Source organism: Crocuta crocuta, unplaced genomic scaffold, assembly GCF_008692635.1.
Source record: "Crocuta crocuta isolate KB4526 unplaced genomic scaffold, BGI_CrCroc_1.0 scaffold51, whole genome shotgun sequence".
In the NCBI taxonomy this organism is placed as follows: Eukaryota; Metazoa; Chordata; class Mammalia; order Carnivora; family Hyaenidae; genus Crocuta; species Crocuta crocuta.
The window spans coordinates 3,617,845-3,636,903 of NW_027527624.1; the positions used below are offsets into that span (position 1 = coordinate 3,617,845).

Genomic DNA, 19,059 nt, shown 5'->3' on the forward strand with positions numbered 1-19,059 from the left:
TTCATTCACTGACTCATAATGCCATCTTTAATTACATGTTAAATGATCTTTATGTGCCCTATAGAATTGTTTGTTGTGGGCCAGTACTATACTGTTTAAAGTAGCTTTATATTAGGTTATCATATCTAGTAAGGCAAGCTTCTTTGCTGTCGCTCCATTTCAAAATTCTCTTGGCAATTTTTACATGTTTCTTCTTCCATATACACTTTAGAATCACATATGTGGTTCAAAAGAGAGAAAAAAATGAATTCTGATTGGAACTGCATGAAATCTATATGTTAATTTCAATAGAAGTAATATTTTTATGATTTTAAGTCTTCCTATCCAGACCATGGTCTGTCTTTCCATTTATTTGGATTTTGTTTTATACCCTTCAATATAATTTTATAGGTCACTTCATAGAATCTTTTTCATTAAATTCATTCTTAGGTATTTCATGGCTTCCTTTCCCCCATGTGATTATGAATGGGATCTTTCTCATTTCCATTTTTATAATGTCAATTTAGGCTATTTTCCTAACTGCATCTGACTCTACCATATTTAATACTTAGTGTCTACTCTTCAGATAAGTAACTCCTAGAGCGCTCTACATTGATCACTTAATCTCTTTATAGAAAATGAATTTGATGGGACACAAAACAGTTTCCTAATTAAAGTCGTTTCATACACTAGATTTATTACTTTTCAAACTGACACATCTTTTAGATAGTCACTGTCTAGACTCTATAGTTCTTTGTTTTTTACTATAATAATAACTATATGCATGCATGTGCGTCCTTATGGTTTACCAGTGTTATCTTGCAATTTGACATGTTCATAAATTACTTTGATTCCAATGAACCTACGCATTCACAAGTCAAATCTTCAGCAAACATTGTGACATTATCCGTTCTCTACATACAACCTATATACTTCCAGTGTCTCCTGTAAATACGAAGCTAAAATTTCCAACTGGTTGCAAAATAAGGGGTAAGCACAGAAAGAAGTTTGTTTTTTTTTCCTATAAAATGCTCATAGTATTCTGAACAAAATAATTTACTCAAAAATAATTCTGATCCTACGCACAAAAGTGATCAAGGTTGGGGGCTCCACCAGCACTAAGTTCTGTGATGGGAACATGCTTTGTAGAGCAGGACACTCAGACACATTAGGAGTAGCCACTGCAGCACTGAACTAGGTCAAATGATTCAAGTTTTGGTCAAGGCTTCGCAAAGATGATCAGGTCTTGTAAGTCATTTATCTTCTCGGTCCTGCATCTATAAAATGAGTGAGTTCATCTAACAGGCACTGAGGTCTCTCTCACTTTTCATGTTCCCAAACTCCAAGTTTCTAAAGTGGACTCTCTTGCTCTTCCAAGACCATGGGAAATGGTTGATATGTCCAAACCCATGGAAACCTATTTCGGGCACATCGGAACCACAACTTTCAGGCCAACTGATCAGCCATACTTTGTTTATCAAGACATTTTGCTGTAGCCTAGACCTTGGCTTGATTATATCACCGCATATATGGGAGTGCAGACTAATTCAGTCAAATGTTATATTCCTATTTCAGTTCCGATACCACAGAAAGAAATACAGCTTCTGCTTATTTCCACACCTTGGGCTGGCTGACACAGGATGTTTACATTTAACTTGGATGAAAATGTGTGCTGACATCAGTAACATCTTAACATGGCCACACCAGGAACATGAGTGTTTCTGAAGCGAAGCACTCTACATATGCCATGACAAATTAGCCATATCCCAGTTTACAGTAAGATCCATTTGAACCACATTCTCAGAAATTTGCTAGCATGTAAATAGTATGCAAACATAAAACTGAATATATACAATTTTCAACATGTAGTTTATATTCTAGAGACTTATAATTATAGAACCCACATGTGTATATCTAAATAAAGTAAGGCTTATGGCAGATTCCTATTCCATAATTTTTAAAAAAATCTCAGATGAAATGTTAATGCCTACCCTTTCAAAATTTATCCAATACACACAGAGAAAAACCACCAAAAATCTTGGACAATGTCTCTGGTAGTTCAGTGTTTCAAGGGGCCAAAGCAGGCATCTGTTTTCCTAATCAGGAAGTTTTCTGTTTCAGAGATTAAAGCTTTGGGGAATAGTTAGAGGTCTGGAATCCTTTAAATAACCTTGAATCCTTCAGGTATTAAATTCAAGACAAAAATGAGCCATAAGTAATAGACATCAAGGATATTAAAATAGAGAGGTGGCTACCGAATATGAATCCGGCATTCAAACTGTAAGAGAGTCTGTGGCTGGAAGTTAAGTCGATTGCTAAAGAACGCTTTGTCGTTCTTGTTTTATAAATTTCCCTCATGAACAGAAGTAAGTGGCAGATGATCCTCTTTTCATCTTGTCCTTGCACAAACGGATTCCCAGGCTCCTTTCTCAGTGATATCAATAAGCCTAATTAAGGACCCTACCATTTATACACCCATATAACCATCTGTGATTTGCCAGTTTCATCTGGCCTGATTTGGAGAATCATTCAGGGGTATTCCAAGGAGTTACAGACCCTTGCCCTAGAGTAAAAATAAACCTTTCTCTAAGAAATCATCGGTTCCACCGTCTGTGGAAACGAAAGCCAGTTTACTTAAGGCTAATTAGTTCACTGTTTGGTGTATTTGACCCAAATGAAGTAGAAGACATTTGCATGACCATAAACCTCATTTTCATGTGCTGACAGGTTCACTGCTGCTAAATGATGTTTATTGGTTCTCCAAGTTTGAGTCAAAGTCATTCATGTTTTCAATAAATGGGCACGTTTCTGTAAATAAATACCACACCGAGGAAAACTGAAATCAGTTTGGTCATGCATCAGGAAAACTAAAGGTACATGTAATTTCTGGTAGCTTCTGTGCAGAACTCCCCAAAAGGAAATGATGATATCACAGTAGATTAATACAATGAGGGCAAATGGATAAAGCAAGTCTTTTTTATTCCATTAACTTTTTCCATTACAGGTGACATTTTGGAGAAATTGAAACTGCTTTACATTTCATCTTGCTCTTTTTATTGGCCAAGAGCTTTCATGGCATATCTTCTTTAATTTTAACACTGTTCCTCAAGTACTTGAGTAGTTTTACAACACACTGTACCAGATGGATGAAAGGCAAAGTTACGTGGTAAATTTTGATAAGCTTTCCATCCTGGAATATAATTCCTATCAGGGAAATCAGGCCCGTAGGTCAGCTACAAGCCCTTTAACAACTGAGTCTGAATAAATGTTATCAGCAATTCCAGATAAGCTGGGATTTAAATAAAATCTTAAGGCATTTCTTTCCTGTGGGTAATAATACAAACTTCCAAATAGAGAATGAAGTAGGGTTATAAAATTGCCCATGATGCAGGAGGCTGAGGTGTTGGCCTGTGGCTTAAGTAAAATTCTTTCTACTCCAGGAAGTATGATGGACAGAAGGAGAAAAGATGAGCCCAGAGGGAGGCAGAAGCCACATTCATGTAACTACACATTCGTGTAGTTAGCACTGGTCTCTAAGTATGGCTGTATCTACAGCTGGAAAAATGCCCATTGGAGAGATGCAAAATCCCTTAACCATCAAGGCAATCACTGCTTCCTAGAAACAGTCCTACATTTAGATCACGTAGGAAAAACTTGCCACCTGAAGGAGACGGGTTAACACTTTTTACCCAAACATTTGCTGATGGATGAGTACTTTCTATCCTAATAAACAACATCAGAGAAAAGTCCAAAGTGAGAGAGGAGAAACTGTTACCAACAAGGAATGAACAAGTGAAAACAGAAGCGCAGGTACAGGCATGGGGACTGAGATGGACAGAGCCAGGTGTAAAAACAAATGAAAGCTTTGTCGATAAGTCAGATGTGAAAAGAAGATACACTGGCATTTATATTTCAGATTGATAGAAGAGAAAGAACACATGCATACAGATGAGGAAAACCCGAGGCAAAAGTAGCCTAGGAACCATTAAGGAAAATAAAGCAAATATAGAATTTCATTCCTAATAAATCATAAAATAAAAAATCCAGGTCTATATTAGGTCTTGAGTATCAAATATCAAAGAAAATATAAGTTGTAGAGACTTTCATCTTCCCCTATTTAAAGACCTATTGCATTTCAGCACGAACTGGCCAAAAGGAATATTATGGCAACATGTTCTTAAATTTTGCCCACAGTCATATTATAGACAGGAACTCATCAAATTTCAGGGGTCAGTGTCAGGTAAAGGGTTAGCAACTAATGAGGAGCAAGTCTGGGGATGAGGTAAGCGATGAGAGCATCAGGTTCAGCCAATGAAATAGTGTGCAGTCTGGCAAACGTTAATTTAGGGTGCAAGGCCAAAGCACACTATTCTGCAGGTGTGTGGTCATCGCTGACAAGGGCGAGATGTGAAATATCTGGGCAGCCCAATGGAGGGAGAAAGCGCAGCTAGGGAGAAGCCGGGGTAGGCAATACTCAGAAGCAGACAGTAGGAGCAAAATGGGTGAGAATGTATCAGACCATTAAACTGGACAGGCTGAAGCAGGCCCTATATTTTCAGGTACCACGCACAATGCTGAGATAGGGTCTCACGCGTGGGAAGTCTATTTCCTAGAAATAAGAGGCCAGGTAGAAAGAAAATTACAGTCCACATTTTTCATTAGTAGGGTACGTGAGCACTTCTTTTGGGGTTAAGTGAGCTTTTATTTACCTTTATTGAGGCATAACTAATATACAATAAAAAGCACATATTAACGTGTCTAGGGTGATAAGATGTAGCATAGGTATAAACCAGGTAAACCATGTCCACACTCAAGTAAATGGACAAAACCATCACCTGCCAGAGGTTTCCTTGTGCCCCTGTGTAACCTCTACTCTCCCTACCCCTCAATGTCCCTCAGTAATCAATGATCTGCTTTTGGTCACTAAGATTAGTTTGCATTCTCCAAAACTTTATAGAGTCATATTGTATGCTTTTCTCTGGGTTCTTTCTCTCAGCATGATTATTTTGAGACCCATCTCTGTTGATGTATGCATAAACAGAAAAAAAAATTTATTCCTGAATAGTACTCCATGGTATGGATATTTCAGTTTGTTTGCCCAGTGAACTACTGATGAACATGTGAGTTATTTCCAGTTCTAACATATTATAAATAAAGCTACTATGAACATCTGTGTACAAATCTTTGTATGAAACACGTACTTTGTTTCTTTGAGGTAAGCATTTAAGAGTGGTATGACTGGATCGTACGGTTGGTGTAACTTTTTTAAAAACTGAATTTTTTTTAATTGAGTATATAGCATTTTACATTCCCTCCAGTTGTTAATGAGAGTTCTGCTTACTCCCCATCCTCACCAATTCTTCATACGTTCAGTCTTTTTCATCGTTTAATTGTAGCCATTCCAGTTGGTCTGTAGCAGTGTCTCACTGTGGCTTTAACTAGTATTTCCCCCATGACTAATGCTTTGGAGCTTTCCTCATGTATTTTTTTGGCATTCATATATCTTCTTCCATGAAGTCTCTGTTCAAATATTTTGCCCATTTTTTATTGGACGTGTGGTCTTTTTATTATTGAATTATAAGAATTCTTCACATATTCTGAAATCAAGTTCTAATCACACTGATGCATTGCAAATATCTTTCTCTAGCCTGTGACCTGCCTTTTTCCTGCCCTCTTTTCCTTAAAAGTGTCTTCTGAAAAGCAAAATGTTTTAAGATTAATGAAGTTCAATTCATTGATCTTTTTCTTTTATCATTTGGACTTTTTATGCCTAATTTAATAAGTCTTGGTGAACTCAAAGTCACTAAGATTTTCTCCTATGCTCTCCTGTAGAAGATTTGTTTATTTGTTTGTTGTTGTTGGTCTTAGTTCTTACATTTTTGGAATAAAATCCATCTTGAGTTATTTTTTGGTACATAGTACAAAGTATGGACTGGGAACACGTTTCTTGCACATATAATCCAATTGTTGCAGCACCATTTGTTGTAAAGATTATCCTTTCCCCACTGAATTCACTTGGCACATGTGTCAAAAATCAATTCTATAAGTCTATTTCTGGACTCTATCCTTTTCTACTGATCTATTATTTGTCTGTCTTTGGATTAATGCACATTGTCATGTTTCCTGTGGCTTTATAGTCTTGGGATCAGGTAGCACTCCACTCTAATGACTGGGTACAAGGTCAGAACCAGATAAAAATAGGTCATTAGGTGAAGAGGCCCAGCGAACTCTATTGGAGCTCTTCCATCTCTCCTGCCCAAGACAGGACTGGCCTTGGAGACCAAGTAAAACTAACGTCACAGGGAGGAACAAAGCAGTCCCAACCACAAAGTGGAAGCAGCAGACAGAAGCTTACAAAGGACCAGGTAGGACCTATAATACTTAACCTCAGACTCTTAGCCATAGATTGACAGGATATTGGAATAATCAATTCAGCATCTTTTTTTCTCATTCAGTCCTCTCTCAATGACACATGAGCAGTGTCCTATAGTTATATCTTTGTGAGACAAATATCTAAAAAGCCAAGCATGATAATCCCTTTAGGAGAGCTGAGACAAGATTAATCAGATGATTTAGAGTTAACTCGCCAAAATGTAACAGGTTCATTTCTTCCTTTTTATTCTCAGGATCTCATAGCATAAATTTTCTTTAGCTATTCTACTGTTCCTTAGGTCAAGCCATAGCTTTTATAACTATAAAACTGGACCACTAACATGTTAATTGAGCAACCAATGAGAAAGACCTGATAGATTTCCAATGTCAACTGCAACAACAACAGAAAATATGTATATCAAGGAAGGAAATAAAAATATGGCCATTTTTCTAAAAGTATAAGAACAAATCTGGCTCCAAAAAAGTTGAAATTGACTTGGCTGGGACTCCGATGAGCACAGTCTGAGACAATAAAACAGTTACAGAGTCTGAGTTCAAGTGGTCATTTCTCCATGGTTTCCGGGGGAAGATCATTTCAGCTGGAGTTCATCATTCAACAGAAGTCTTCAACCGGGCATATGGCTAGAGGATGGAGACATGGAAAATTACTGTGGCTAAGAGAACCCGAATGGAAAAACAAGCTTCACACAAGTACATGTGGAAGTTGGTAACAGAGACCTTATCTTGCAGGAATGTGGCCACTTCAATTGGCCAGGTTCGAGCCATCCTGGGGCTTGATCCACTTGGCTCTGTGAATACTGAACAGTTGAACTGAGCTTTAGTTCAGACAGGAGGAAAACGATCACCACAGGAATGTTCCAGAGATTTTAAAATGCAGAAATAGCCATTTTACTAGAGGAGAAAATCCTTTACAGAAAGCCTAAAGCCAGAGTTTGGTGTCTTCTCACGTATGTCTAGTCATAGATCTCTTCATGCTCCACATCTCGAAACATTTTATACACATCCTTTCACTAGTATTAAACATGTAAACTTCGGTGATCAGCAGGTGCCTTTACTCCCAATCCAGATGTAAAAAACAAACAAAACAAAAGAAAGCAAAAAAAAACACCACAAAATCCACACCAAAGAAACCCCACAAGGCACTATGTTTAAGAAGAAACCACAGAGGATCCTACAGAAACAACATCAAGTCTTGGGTCACTTAAATATTAGTGAAAACACACTTCAGTGTACACTGTAGTCACATCAATAGTTGATACATTCAAGGCAAACTAAATTCAGTAGCCAAGAGTATGCATTTGAATTGAATATGCATTTGAAAAGCGGCCATTCATTCTATCCACTTCAAGTTCATGTTTCCTTTATTAAGGTTTTCATTTACAATGTGTGGTGGGGGCAAGCACATTTATCACGTGTCACTGTGCTGGTATTTTCATATTTTCAGCATTCGCTCTCACCTCCAGGGTTGAAAAGAGGCAGCCTGAGAGAGTAGAAACTATAGACATTCTGGTTTCTAATTCTGATCCAGACACTCCCAGCTGTGTGAGCTCGGGTAAAGTACTCCCACTTCTGATCCTAAGTGGATCAGAATCATGGGTTCTAACATTTCAGAAGTTATTTATCTGCAAAATGGAGGTACTATTGTCTGCTTGGGTTGTGGCAAAGATGAAATATGACCTTAATACAGCATTCAGGGGATGCCAAGATATTCCAATAAATGTCAGTGCTCCTCTACTCCCTCTTAAGCTATCCCTGGTACCAAATATATTTGATTAAAAGTGTTTTTCTTTTGGGAACTCTTATTGTTGCCGACTAAAAAACACTGAGAAGGAATAAGCAGGAAAGGGTAAACTATGTTCACTCATTATCTTCGTCCCCGGATTCTTCTTTAATACTCCCTTTGTAACAGTCCCTTTTTCTAGCCATTTAGCCTCTCCACTTTCTGGAGTTTAGAGTTTGCTGTGGCCTACCACTTGGATTTGGAAGGTAACCTATTTTGCGACAGCAGGAACAAATAGCAGTTGCCTCTAAGTATTGAGAGATAACAAGGAATAAAAGAGACGCCGATTCCTAGGGCAGTAAGAAGGCGCAGAGTCTGACGCTTGTGGTTAAGTCCACAGCAGGGCACTTACTGTCTTGATTTTTCTGAGTCTTACGTCCCACGATGGAAATCTGGATAATAGTGCTTAATCTATCTAGACCAGAAGAATCTGTGGAGCTCAAATGCAATTCTTTATGGCATTTCTTTACAACTGCTAAATAAATTTTAATAACTGACACTATTCTTATCAATGTAAGGTCACATAGATTGGAATTCTTTTCTTCACATGGTCATCTCGCCCCCATCCTGAAGTCAGTCCAGTCCCATTTAGTACAGGACTCGCACATACTCTGAGCTGGCATCAGAGTTTACCTGGTACCACTACTACCTGAGGACCACAGACTGAATTTGGGGTTGTTTAGGATTTGGACCAGGAGACATAGTGAACACACAATGTCTCTGGCCAGTCCACTTCCACAAAATATGATCTGAACCCTCAGTAAATTCTAGAACCAACCAGGCCATTCCAGGCTCCTGAGTTTTCTGGAACTATCACTGGGTTATACACTCCCCAGGGGACTGTCACCTGGGCTCACCATAACACCATCTAAACCTCTGAGACTCATAGTCCATAATGTCTCAGCATGTGGGGGTAACAGTTGTGCGTTAGTATCACATGGTAACATACCATTAAGATTCAGAGAGAAAATGGGGCGAGGGTGGCTATTGCAAAACACCAAAATAAGTTAAATCCACAATGTGGTGTTTAAACATTTCCAGCAATTCCAAGGCTCTGAAAACAGCTGAAAATGATTTGAGGGATAAGATCCGCCAAGGAGAATGTCTAATTTCCATTAATGTAGGAGTATCTATTCAGCTCCTGCCACAGCTATAGAAGCAGCATTTTAGACAGTTTTCAAGCCTGGTTCCAGCGAAACTTGGTGAAAATCATTTCCTGGCATTGTTTCAAGTTCCTCATTCTGGAGCCAGACTGTCTGGGTTCAATTCGTAAGCTGACCACTTACCAGCAGTATAACCTCAGGCGAGTTCCTTAACCTCTGTATCTCAGTTTCTTCATCTGTAAAATGGGGGTCAAAATAAAGCTACCTCATTCGAGTATGGCAAGGATTAAATTGGAAGTAACTAACATAATTCCAGACACAAACAAGCCACTCACTAAGTATTTACTATTATTATCGTTAAGTGGTATGTAAATGGTCAAAAAGAAATAATGTCCTTTATAATGTACCAGACTCATGCCTTCAATTGTATAAGATGCGAGGCATGTACTATTATCCTCATTTTGTAAACCAAGAGACTGAATGTTTGGGAGGTTGAATTTCCGACATTATCCAACAAGTAAGTGGGCTAATCATGGTTTCTAACATTTTTCCTCCTCCCACCTCTACCCACACCCATTAAACCTCAATGCCTCCAAGAGTTTTAAAGTTTCTTAGAAACACAAATGAATGAAGTAATCGCTGTGGGTGATTGTTAGAACAGAGAACAAGCTCTAAACAAGCCAAAATTCCATGTTTGAGAGGAAGGCTAAGCAATTATGCTGTCATTTGCAAGTGAACAAGGCAGCCAAGTTATTTTGTTATTGGACAGAACTTTCAATCTGTAAAGTTTCATATAGAATTGACTCAAGTAAGCATGTTCTAAAGAAGACAAACAGTGATAAAGATACTTTTAAAAACAATCTAACAATGGTGAAATGGGTGAAGAGGGTCAAAAGATAGACTTCCAGTTATAAAATAAGTCATGGGGATGTAATGTACAGCATAGTGACTATAGTTAATAAGACAATACCGCAGAGTTGAAAGCTGCTAAGAGAGTAAGTCTTAAAAGTTCCCAGTCCCAGTCACAAGAAAAATAAATGTTTGTAGGTATTTGGTGAGAGATATTAACTAAACTTATTCTGGTGAACTTTTCATAATATATACAAATATCAAATCATTACGTTGTACACCTGAAACTAACATAATGTTATATGTTAATTAGTCTCAATTTTAAAAAGACAGAGGCCACAAAAATCTAAGAAAACATGAGATAACTTTCATATCATGGAGCTCAGTACCAAATGAAGGCATCAACTGATGTAAAGGTGTTAACTATGAATACACATGCTGGCTTAATGAAAACAACAACAGCAAAAACACAAAATTACTTTCCAAAATCGAATGTCCACTGAAGGAAATTTGTCCAGATTGCAGTAAAAGTGTCTGACCCATATTAGTTTTGTATATCTCTCTGTCCATGAAAATTGCTGATTATCAGAAGGGGTCAACACCCCAGCTGGGAAAGGAACAAGGCAAATATAAAATCTCAGAGGTGCTAAGATTGACATTGAACTTGTTGGCTCCCAGGATCTTTTGCTCTGCCATTGTTCTAGGTCCATCCAGAGGTAAGGGCACTGTGACCAGATGCTGTATTAATGCAACCAGACAGAGTACACCTGGGTGTCAGTTTGTCTCCTTTTTCAGGGGAAGTTGGGTAGGAGATTTACTTCCTCATGAGAACACTAGATTCTCTAGATCTAAAAACCATCAACAACGGAGCATCTCAAAGGTGCCATTAATTCCATTAAAGCAGCATGTCTCCGTAATGCTTCAGCTTCTCCCACATCTCTGATATGCTAAAATCCGGTCTCCTAAAGCAAATGTCAAACTGAAGTCATGTAGAGACTGACAGCGTGTTTCCTTAGAAATGAAGCATTACTGGAACGCCTGGGTGGCTAAGTTGGTTAAGCATCCGACTTCAGCTCAGGTCATGATCTCACAGTTCACAGGTTCAAGCCCACATCGGGCTCTGTGCTGACAGCTCAGAACCTGGATCCTGTTTTGGATTCTGTGTCTCCCTCTCTCTCTGCCCTCCCCCACTCACACTCTGTCTCTCAAAAATAAATAAACATTTTTAAAAATTTAAGGAAAAGAAAGACATGAAGTACTACTCATGTACACAAAAGTGTCAGATTAACCCTCTCTCCCTTTTTCTTTCTCTCTCGATATGGAAGGAAAGAGGAGTCATTACCATTTAACATAAATGCTGTATCACTTCCCACATAAGGGCAATAATAAGACTGTTCTTTAACTCCTCACTCCAAAGCATCAGCATAAATAGTAAAACATCAACAAGGATGGATTTGAAAAGGAAAACTCCAGGCAGCTTACCGTGGCCTGACAAACTCACCATTCCTTTGAATGAATTCAAGTATAAATTGCCAAAATAATGTTTAATTCAAAAAATCATTTCTTTTGGTTTTATAATGTAGGAAAACACTGAGTCAGACACACATCCAAGCACTAATTTGGATAAGATTCCTCTCTGTTTGCTAGACCCTGACATGGCCTCAGATCAAACCCAAGAAGTCACCTCTACAGCCAGATTATCCACTCACAGATGATCACTGTTTCCAATCAACAGACACTCAAAGCACATGACACCAACTGCTCATGCAAGAACTATTTCCTCTTCCTTGACCAAACCAGTCTTCATCTGCATCAGCTTTATACTGTAGAAAAACAAATGCTTCCTTCAAACCCTCTGAGCTCAGCCTCCAATTCTTGCTTGATCCAGGGAAGGCAAGCATGGTTCAAAGTTCCACATTGACTATTTCAAAGAAGTTAAACCCTTTGTCCACCCACCTTTCCAACCTTGGCTGCCATGCCAGGGGTCAAGAAAGTAAAAAGACGATGAGGGTTTCTGCATGTCATTCCACCCAAATCAGCTGCTCCATCCCAAATCTTTCCACACATCTGCCTTTCAAGTGAGGAAGCCAGGATGAGTCTTTTACAGGCATTGCATTAAGGTTCTAACCTGCAATTTCAAGTAGGGTACAGAAGACGAGGTGATTCTTGGCTGAATCTGTTGGCTCTTGAAAATCGGAATTCATGCAAATCTCTAGCTAGATGTAGCTGGTTCCTTTCTTGTAAGTTTTGCGGCAAGGGGGAAAGATGAGGTTGGCTAGATCAATAATTCAAACATATAGAAAGGGAAGCAGTTCCATGAGGCAGCCTGAAGATGGGGACCCTCGCTGCGAAAGAGTTCATTTAGATTTATAAAAAACCCAAGCTGTCTTTGTATGGTTCATAAAAAATTATTACGTGAAAAGTTTGGCTGTCCGCTGCATTATTCATTGCAGGCCTTCTTAAACAAATAACAGTTGAACACATAAAAGGGTTCATGTATTAAGTGGGGGAAAGCAAATGGAACCTTAAAACAAACTGTCATTTAGATGAGTAAAATGGTACTCTGGTCAGAAGAAGAAAGGCAAAAAGTACACAGAGTTTTGCACCTCATTTATGGGAAGTGGGATGCGATGGTTCTTTCTCTTAAATGAAATCACAGACTCAACAGAGTAGGTTGGCAAGGGGTCGTTATGGGATATAAGAATCTAGAAGAATGAGCCATCTTAGATGAATACCAGCAGACGATTCAGATATGGGCTCCTTGCCATTTTCCACACCGAAGCCTGTCTAGGTCTGTCTCGCTCCAGGGGTATAGAGGTTAGCCTGGTTTGCTCCATGGCATCAATTCGGTTGAGAACAAACCAAATTTCCATGCATTTAGAAGCCCCTGAAAGGCCCACTTGAGTGTTTGCGTTTAGGGACAGAAGAGCAGATTTCATAGACCATCGATTTTTAGTTTCTAAGCTCCACATTGCTGGTCAGGTCAACCACTCACTCCAAGCTCCTCTGAATCAGAAATCAGGTGCAAGGAACGACTTTCTCACTACAGTTTTGAGTCAAACAGGTACATGAGCCCTGAAATCTGTGGCTCTTGATGGCTTGTTAGCACCAAAAACAGTTGTGGGTGGCACCCTTGCATTACATATCCCAGCCATGTACAACATGGATTGGAGCCATTTTCTTTCTTTATTTTTGTAACAAACAAAGTATTTGAGAAACACATAAAAAGTCGTCCATGTGTGAATATTTCCATAAACCAGAATATAAGAGCAGCCCAGAGAAGTGAAGAGATCACTGGGCTAGGGTTGGGGTAGAACACCTCTAAGATCTCTCTGCTAAAAAAAAAAAAAATACCCGTTAGGGGCACCCAGGTGACTCGGTTGCTTGGGCATTTGACTCTTGATTTCGGCTCAGGTCATGATCTTGCAGTTCGTGAGACGGAGCCCTGCATCAGGCTCTGCGTGGACAGTGCGGAGCCTGCTTGGGATTCTCTGTCTGCTCTCTCTGCCCCTCCTCTGCTCATGCACTCACTCGCTCTTTCTCTCTCTCAAAAATAAATAAACTTTAAAAATCTTTTTAAATACCAATTATTAGAACTAATGCATTATAGTCTGGGTTCTCCAGAGAAACAAAACCAACAAGATTATAAATAAAGACAGATTTATTATAAAAATGAGCTCACGTGATTGGAGAGGCTGAGAAATCCCAAGATCTGCAGTCAGCAAGCGAAGCGGGAGACACAGGACGGCAGTACAAGGACCAGGGGAGCCTTCGCTCTGAATTCCAAGCCTGAGCCCTTGTCCAAAGGTGGGAGGAGACTGGCGCCCCAGCTCAAAGACAGTCAGGCGCACAGAGAATCCTTTCCTGCTCAGCCCCTTCTTCTATTCAGGCCTTTAACAGATTGGGTGAGGCCCACCCCCACTGGATCCAGTAACACAAATGATCATTTCACCCAGAAACACCCACACAGGCACAAACAGACTAATGTTGAAGCAAATGTCTGGACGCTCTGCGTGTGACATCAACCCCCACAACAAAGATGGCAGTGACCACTTAGGAGAGACGCTTCCTTCTATTCCTTCTGCTTCCCCATGAAGCAATTTCAATGCAACCAAAACTCCTTGCCTCTCTGTCTCTCACGCTCATGGTCAGAGAAGGACAGGAGAACTAACGGACTATCGGGTCTGGAAGGAGGTACCAGGTGGGCAGCACTCTGCCTGCCCGCACCCTCTACCGTGAACGCACCTTGCTCCAGAGTGACCATGCACCGCCCTCAGCTCTCAGTCCCACGGAAAGGTTTGGGGGAACCAACTCACTTCAAGATGTCCCTAAAACACTAGTATATAGTGCATTTGCTGGGAACCACGAGAAACAGAGTATGGATTTCCAGAAAGAAAATGGCACCGGGAGCATGTGGTGGCTCTGTGGGGGTTTGCCTCACATGTCTTGGATTCTGGGGTGTGTCAGCAGGCTCTGGCCTCAGGGCCTCAGCCAGTGCCGGCTGTGCGAGCCTCAGCAACCTCACCTGAGTGTTCCAGCTCTAGCACGTGAGAGGCTGCACGCAGCTCATCATAAACGACATGGGCTCCACTTAGCCTGGTGTTATGGGTTAAGACTGAGGACAGGGAAGGAAGCCTACCAGCCCCAGGGATTCTGTTATGGGTTGAACTGTGGCCACCAAAAAGATATGTTGAAGTCCCAGGCCCCATTACTTAGGAATGTGACCTTATTTGGAGACAGGGTCTTGAAGATGCAATTGGCTCTGATGAGATCATACCGAGGTGGACTGGGGGCCCGTAATCCTTAGAGAAGAGAAGAGACACAGACCCACAAGGAGAAGGCAAAGTGACGAAGATGCAGGATGTGGCCAAGGAATACCTAGGAGCAAGGAAGGAATCTTCCCTAAGGTTTCGGAGGGAATGAAACCTTGATTTGACACCATAGATGCCTTTTGTTTCAAGCCACCCAGTTTGTGGTACTTTGTTACAGAAGCCCCAGAAAACAAATATAGACTGATATAACACCAATCCTGTAACCACTATGGACAAACATTAAGACACAAAAGTTCCTTATGATGCCATCAGATGCAATAAAATCAGCCTTTTTCTAAATATGGTAGGATAAGTTTCCCGGCCTCAGTTAGGACTGAGGTGCTTCTCAGAGGGGGTGCAGCAAGCACGATCGAGCTGAGCTGGGGTACCAAGAACATCAGAATTCACCAACACAGCAACTCCTCCACTCCCGGCTTCTGTATGGAACTATTTACAGCCCTGATCTACTTCAACAGACATGAATCTGTAAATTATTATGAGTAGTGGCAACTGCTCATTAAGCATTTTCTATATGCCAGGCAGTGACTCAGCAATTGTTACACAGATTATATTCTGATGCCTGTGAGAACTTGAAAGATAAGCATTTTTACCTTCATTTTTTACAATGAGAGATAGAGCTCTGTACAGGTCCAATAAACCATGGAACACAATTTTGAGGCCAGGTTTGTCTGAGTCTTCAGTCCCAGCTCAGTCCTAGAGATATTTTTGGACACAAAGAACCAGATAAATTCCACAATTTGGAAATATAAGAATAAACTACAGTGCCAGAGATGAACAAAAACAAAATAATACAAGCTTTCATTAATAACTACTCATCAGAATGTTTCCCAAGACATGAGAGGTCCTGAATGATCCGAACACCAAATAACACTCCTTACTCAGAACATCTCACTGAAAGACCACTTTCTTTTTTTTTTTTCACAAATAGTTTATTGTCAAGTTGGTTTCCATATAACGCCCAGTGCTCATCCCCACAAGTGCCCTCCTCCATGCCCATCACACCCCTCCCCCCCACACCATCAGCCCTCAGTTTGTTCTCAGCATTCAAGAGTCTCTCATGGTTTGCCTCTCTCCCTCTCCCCCACTATTTCCCCCTTTCTTCTCCCCCATGGTCTTCTGTCATTTTCTGATTCTGCCAGGGAAATCCAGACCAGGCAGGGGAATCAAACTTGGGTTTATACAGCTCTGATTATATTTTAAGGCTCAGCAAGTATGAAGTAGAGTGCCGGAGGATTGGTTTTTTTTTTTTTAGTTTATTTATTTACTTTGAGGGGGAGAGAGAGAGAGAGAGAGAGAGAGAAAGAACATGAGTGGGGGAAGGGCAGAGAGAGAGGGAGAGAGAATCTCAAGCAGGTTCTGCGCTGTCAGCACAGAGCCCAACATGGGGCTCAGTCCCATGAGCTGCAAGATCATGACCTCAGCAGAAATCAAGAGACAGACGCTCAACAGACTGAGCCTCCCAGTGCCCCCAGAAGATTGTTTCTATTCTAAATCTATTTCATAGTATCACAAATGTTGGAATATTGCTTTCTACAAACACTGGAGAAATGCTGTTTCTGGAAACTATGACCAGGTTGATATGCAGACTGATGACTTACAAGGACCAGATGTACAAACTGCTTGCTAAACCTCTGGGACTTTGCCACAGGTCATCACTGCCATAGACATATGATCTGAAGCGAAGTCAGTCCAATTTCGGAAACACGATGTTCCCCCGACCGCACCACCTACTGGGTACATGCAACACTGAAATTACACACTCACCCCACAACAGCGCGTTCTAAACGTCAGTGTACACGTGCATCACCCAGATAACTTGTTCAAGTGCAGATCTGACAAGTCTGGGGGGAATGCCTGAAATTCTGCATCTCTACCATGCTCTGGGATGCCAAGCGGCTCATGCTGGGTCCCACTCTGAGTAGACACTTCCTTCCAGCTCCTGCTGGGTGACTCTCCCTCATCATGAAAAGCCTGGATCAAACATCCACGCCCCTAGGAAGCCTCTGCTAGATCTGCTTCCCCATGCTTCCCCTGGGCCCTCTGTGGTTTTTAAGTAATGCATCAAATAGAATTACAGTTCACCTTCATCTGTTTGTCTATGCGATAGATTGCACTGCCGGAAGGCAAGGGTGGCATCTACTGGGTCATCTTATCCTTAATGCCCTAACACTCTGCACAGTGACTGTCACGGAGCTGGAGGTAAACTGGGTTTAGCTGAATGAATGAAGCAGGCTTAATGAGCTATGGTAGCAGGATCCTCGTTCACACTGTTCCCAATATTCAAAGAACATTGGTTTGTCTCCAGTCCTTCAGTCCTTGGTGTTGTGATTGGTTGAGTTTGTTGACCTATATTCATTTTATTTTATTTTTCAAATGTTTTATTTATTTCTAGGAGAGAGAGAGAGAGAGAGACAGCGTGAGCAGGGGAGGGTCAGAGAGAGAGGGAGTCACAGACTGAAACAGGCTCCAGGCTCTGAGCTGGCAGTCAGCACAGAGCCCGACGCGGGGCTCGAACCCACGAACCGCGAGATCATGACCTAAGCGAAAGTCGGATGCTTAACCGACTAAGCCACCCAGGTGCCCCGACCTATATTCATTTTAAAGATTCATTTTAATACATGTTCCTTTTTGTGGACTTCAATTCCAAATCAAACAGCCCTTCTCAGAAGAACGGAATCTAGAGCTTCGGTTCAAGGCACTTAGTAAGTGCATCATTCTGAACAAATTATGTATGCTCTCTGCCTCTCACTTCTAAGATGGTTATAATAATAGTACCTGCCTCGTCAGTGCCGTGCTTCAAAGAGTTCATGCATGTATGCACTTAGAACCATGCCTGGCACATAGGAAGCACTGAGAGTGATTCCCGGTTATTCTCATTTCTGCCTTTCAGTATTTCTGAAGACACGCTCCTTGCTATTTTCCAGCATCCATGTCACTCTGTCTTCCCTAGATCAGCTGTTCAATGCCGCTGTCGGCTATCATTGCCTGATGCTTTCTTTGGCTTGCTTCCTGCGTCACCTTCTTTATTCTTTTCTTTTTCTTTCTTTCTTTTTTTTTTTTTTTGTTTATTTATTTTTGAGACAGAGAGAGGGAGACACAGAATCTGAAACAGGCTCCAGGCTCTGAGCTGTCAGCACAGAACCCGATGTGGGGCTCGAACACACAAACTGCAAGATCATGACCTGAGCCAAAGTCAGATGCTTCACCAACTGAGCCACCCAGGCGCCCCCAGCTTCAACTTATTACATAACTCTAAATAGCATGCCTTTGTGCGGTTTTCTGCTTTTTCATTTTTCTCCATCTCCGTTCATTTACAATGCTCCTCCTACTGATGCTATTTCTAAAGGTTTGATAATACTTTCCCCTTGATGCTACGGCTGTCTTTATCCATTTGAAATGGGCTTTAGAATCTGAGCTCCTAAGAGATCTATTCACACCAGTTCCAATTTTTCCTCACAGGCGATAATGTCAATTATATAGTCTGAATTTCATTTTTAATTTTTCTTATTTTACAAGCTTCTCCATCATTATTTTTTCTGATTTCTGAGATATAAAACCATCAGTAAAGAGTATCTAAATTTATCAGATGTTCTTTTATTAGCAGAATGAGAATTAGAACATTTGAGGAGCTGAGAGAGCCTTCATACCCATCTCTTTTCTCTGCCAAGATAGAAAGCTGTGTCATCCATGCATTCAATACTTAACAAAAATGAACCACTTCTGCTCCTTTCTCCATTTACCATAATGAAAATGCACTATTTCTAACTGCAAGTCTGTGGCTTCTCTGATTCCGTGACTTCTATTGTATGCCTCCCAATTCTCTCTATCAGATCTCTTATTTTTGAGACAATAAAAGTACGTTTCATCCTGCCATAGGTAAAGGCGACGGAACTAACAACCATAAAGGCTCCGCTGCTCTGTGATCCACTCGAGAAAAAACACTGCAGAATTACAATCAGTAGCCACACAGTCAAACAGAAGGTTTTGAACCTCACTTCAAAAGACTAGGAACGAATGGACATGTTTTGAGTTAAAGAAAACATTTACAGCCTACATATTAATTTTTAAATGATTCCTTGTTTGAATCTATTTTTTCTAACATGTGCCAACCACAATCAGCCCC

General features: G+C 40.6%; 1 protein-coding gene and 1 long non-coding RNA gene across 6 annotated transcripts in view; one reads left to right on the top strand and one right to left on the bottom strand.

Moving 5' to 3' along the window:
* Positions 1 to 19,059, bottom strand: part of FBXL7 (F-box and leucine rich repeat protein 7) — a 381,373-nt gene that overhangs the window by 240,361 nt on the left and 121,953 nt on the right. The window lies entirely within an intron of this gene.
* Positions 1 to 19,059, top strand: part of LOC144238318 (uncharacterized) — a 65,445-nt gene that overhangs the window by 22,588 nt on the left and 23,798 nt on the right. For 2 of the 5 annotated variants that reach the window (XR_013337073.1, XR_013337083.1), the window contains exon 5: positions 18,813 to 19,005. The exons of 2 other annotated variants lie outside the window; for them this stretch is intronic. This is a non-coding gene — a long non-coding RNA (uncharacterized LOC144238318). Of the gene's footprint in view, positions 1 to 2,706; positions 2,853 to 2,983; positions 3,268 to 18,812; positions 19,006 to 19,059 lie in introns of those variants that run through there. One more of the 5 variants, XR_013337078.1, reaches the window with a different exon arrangement.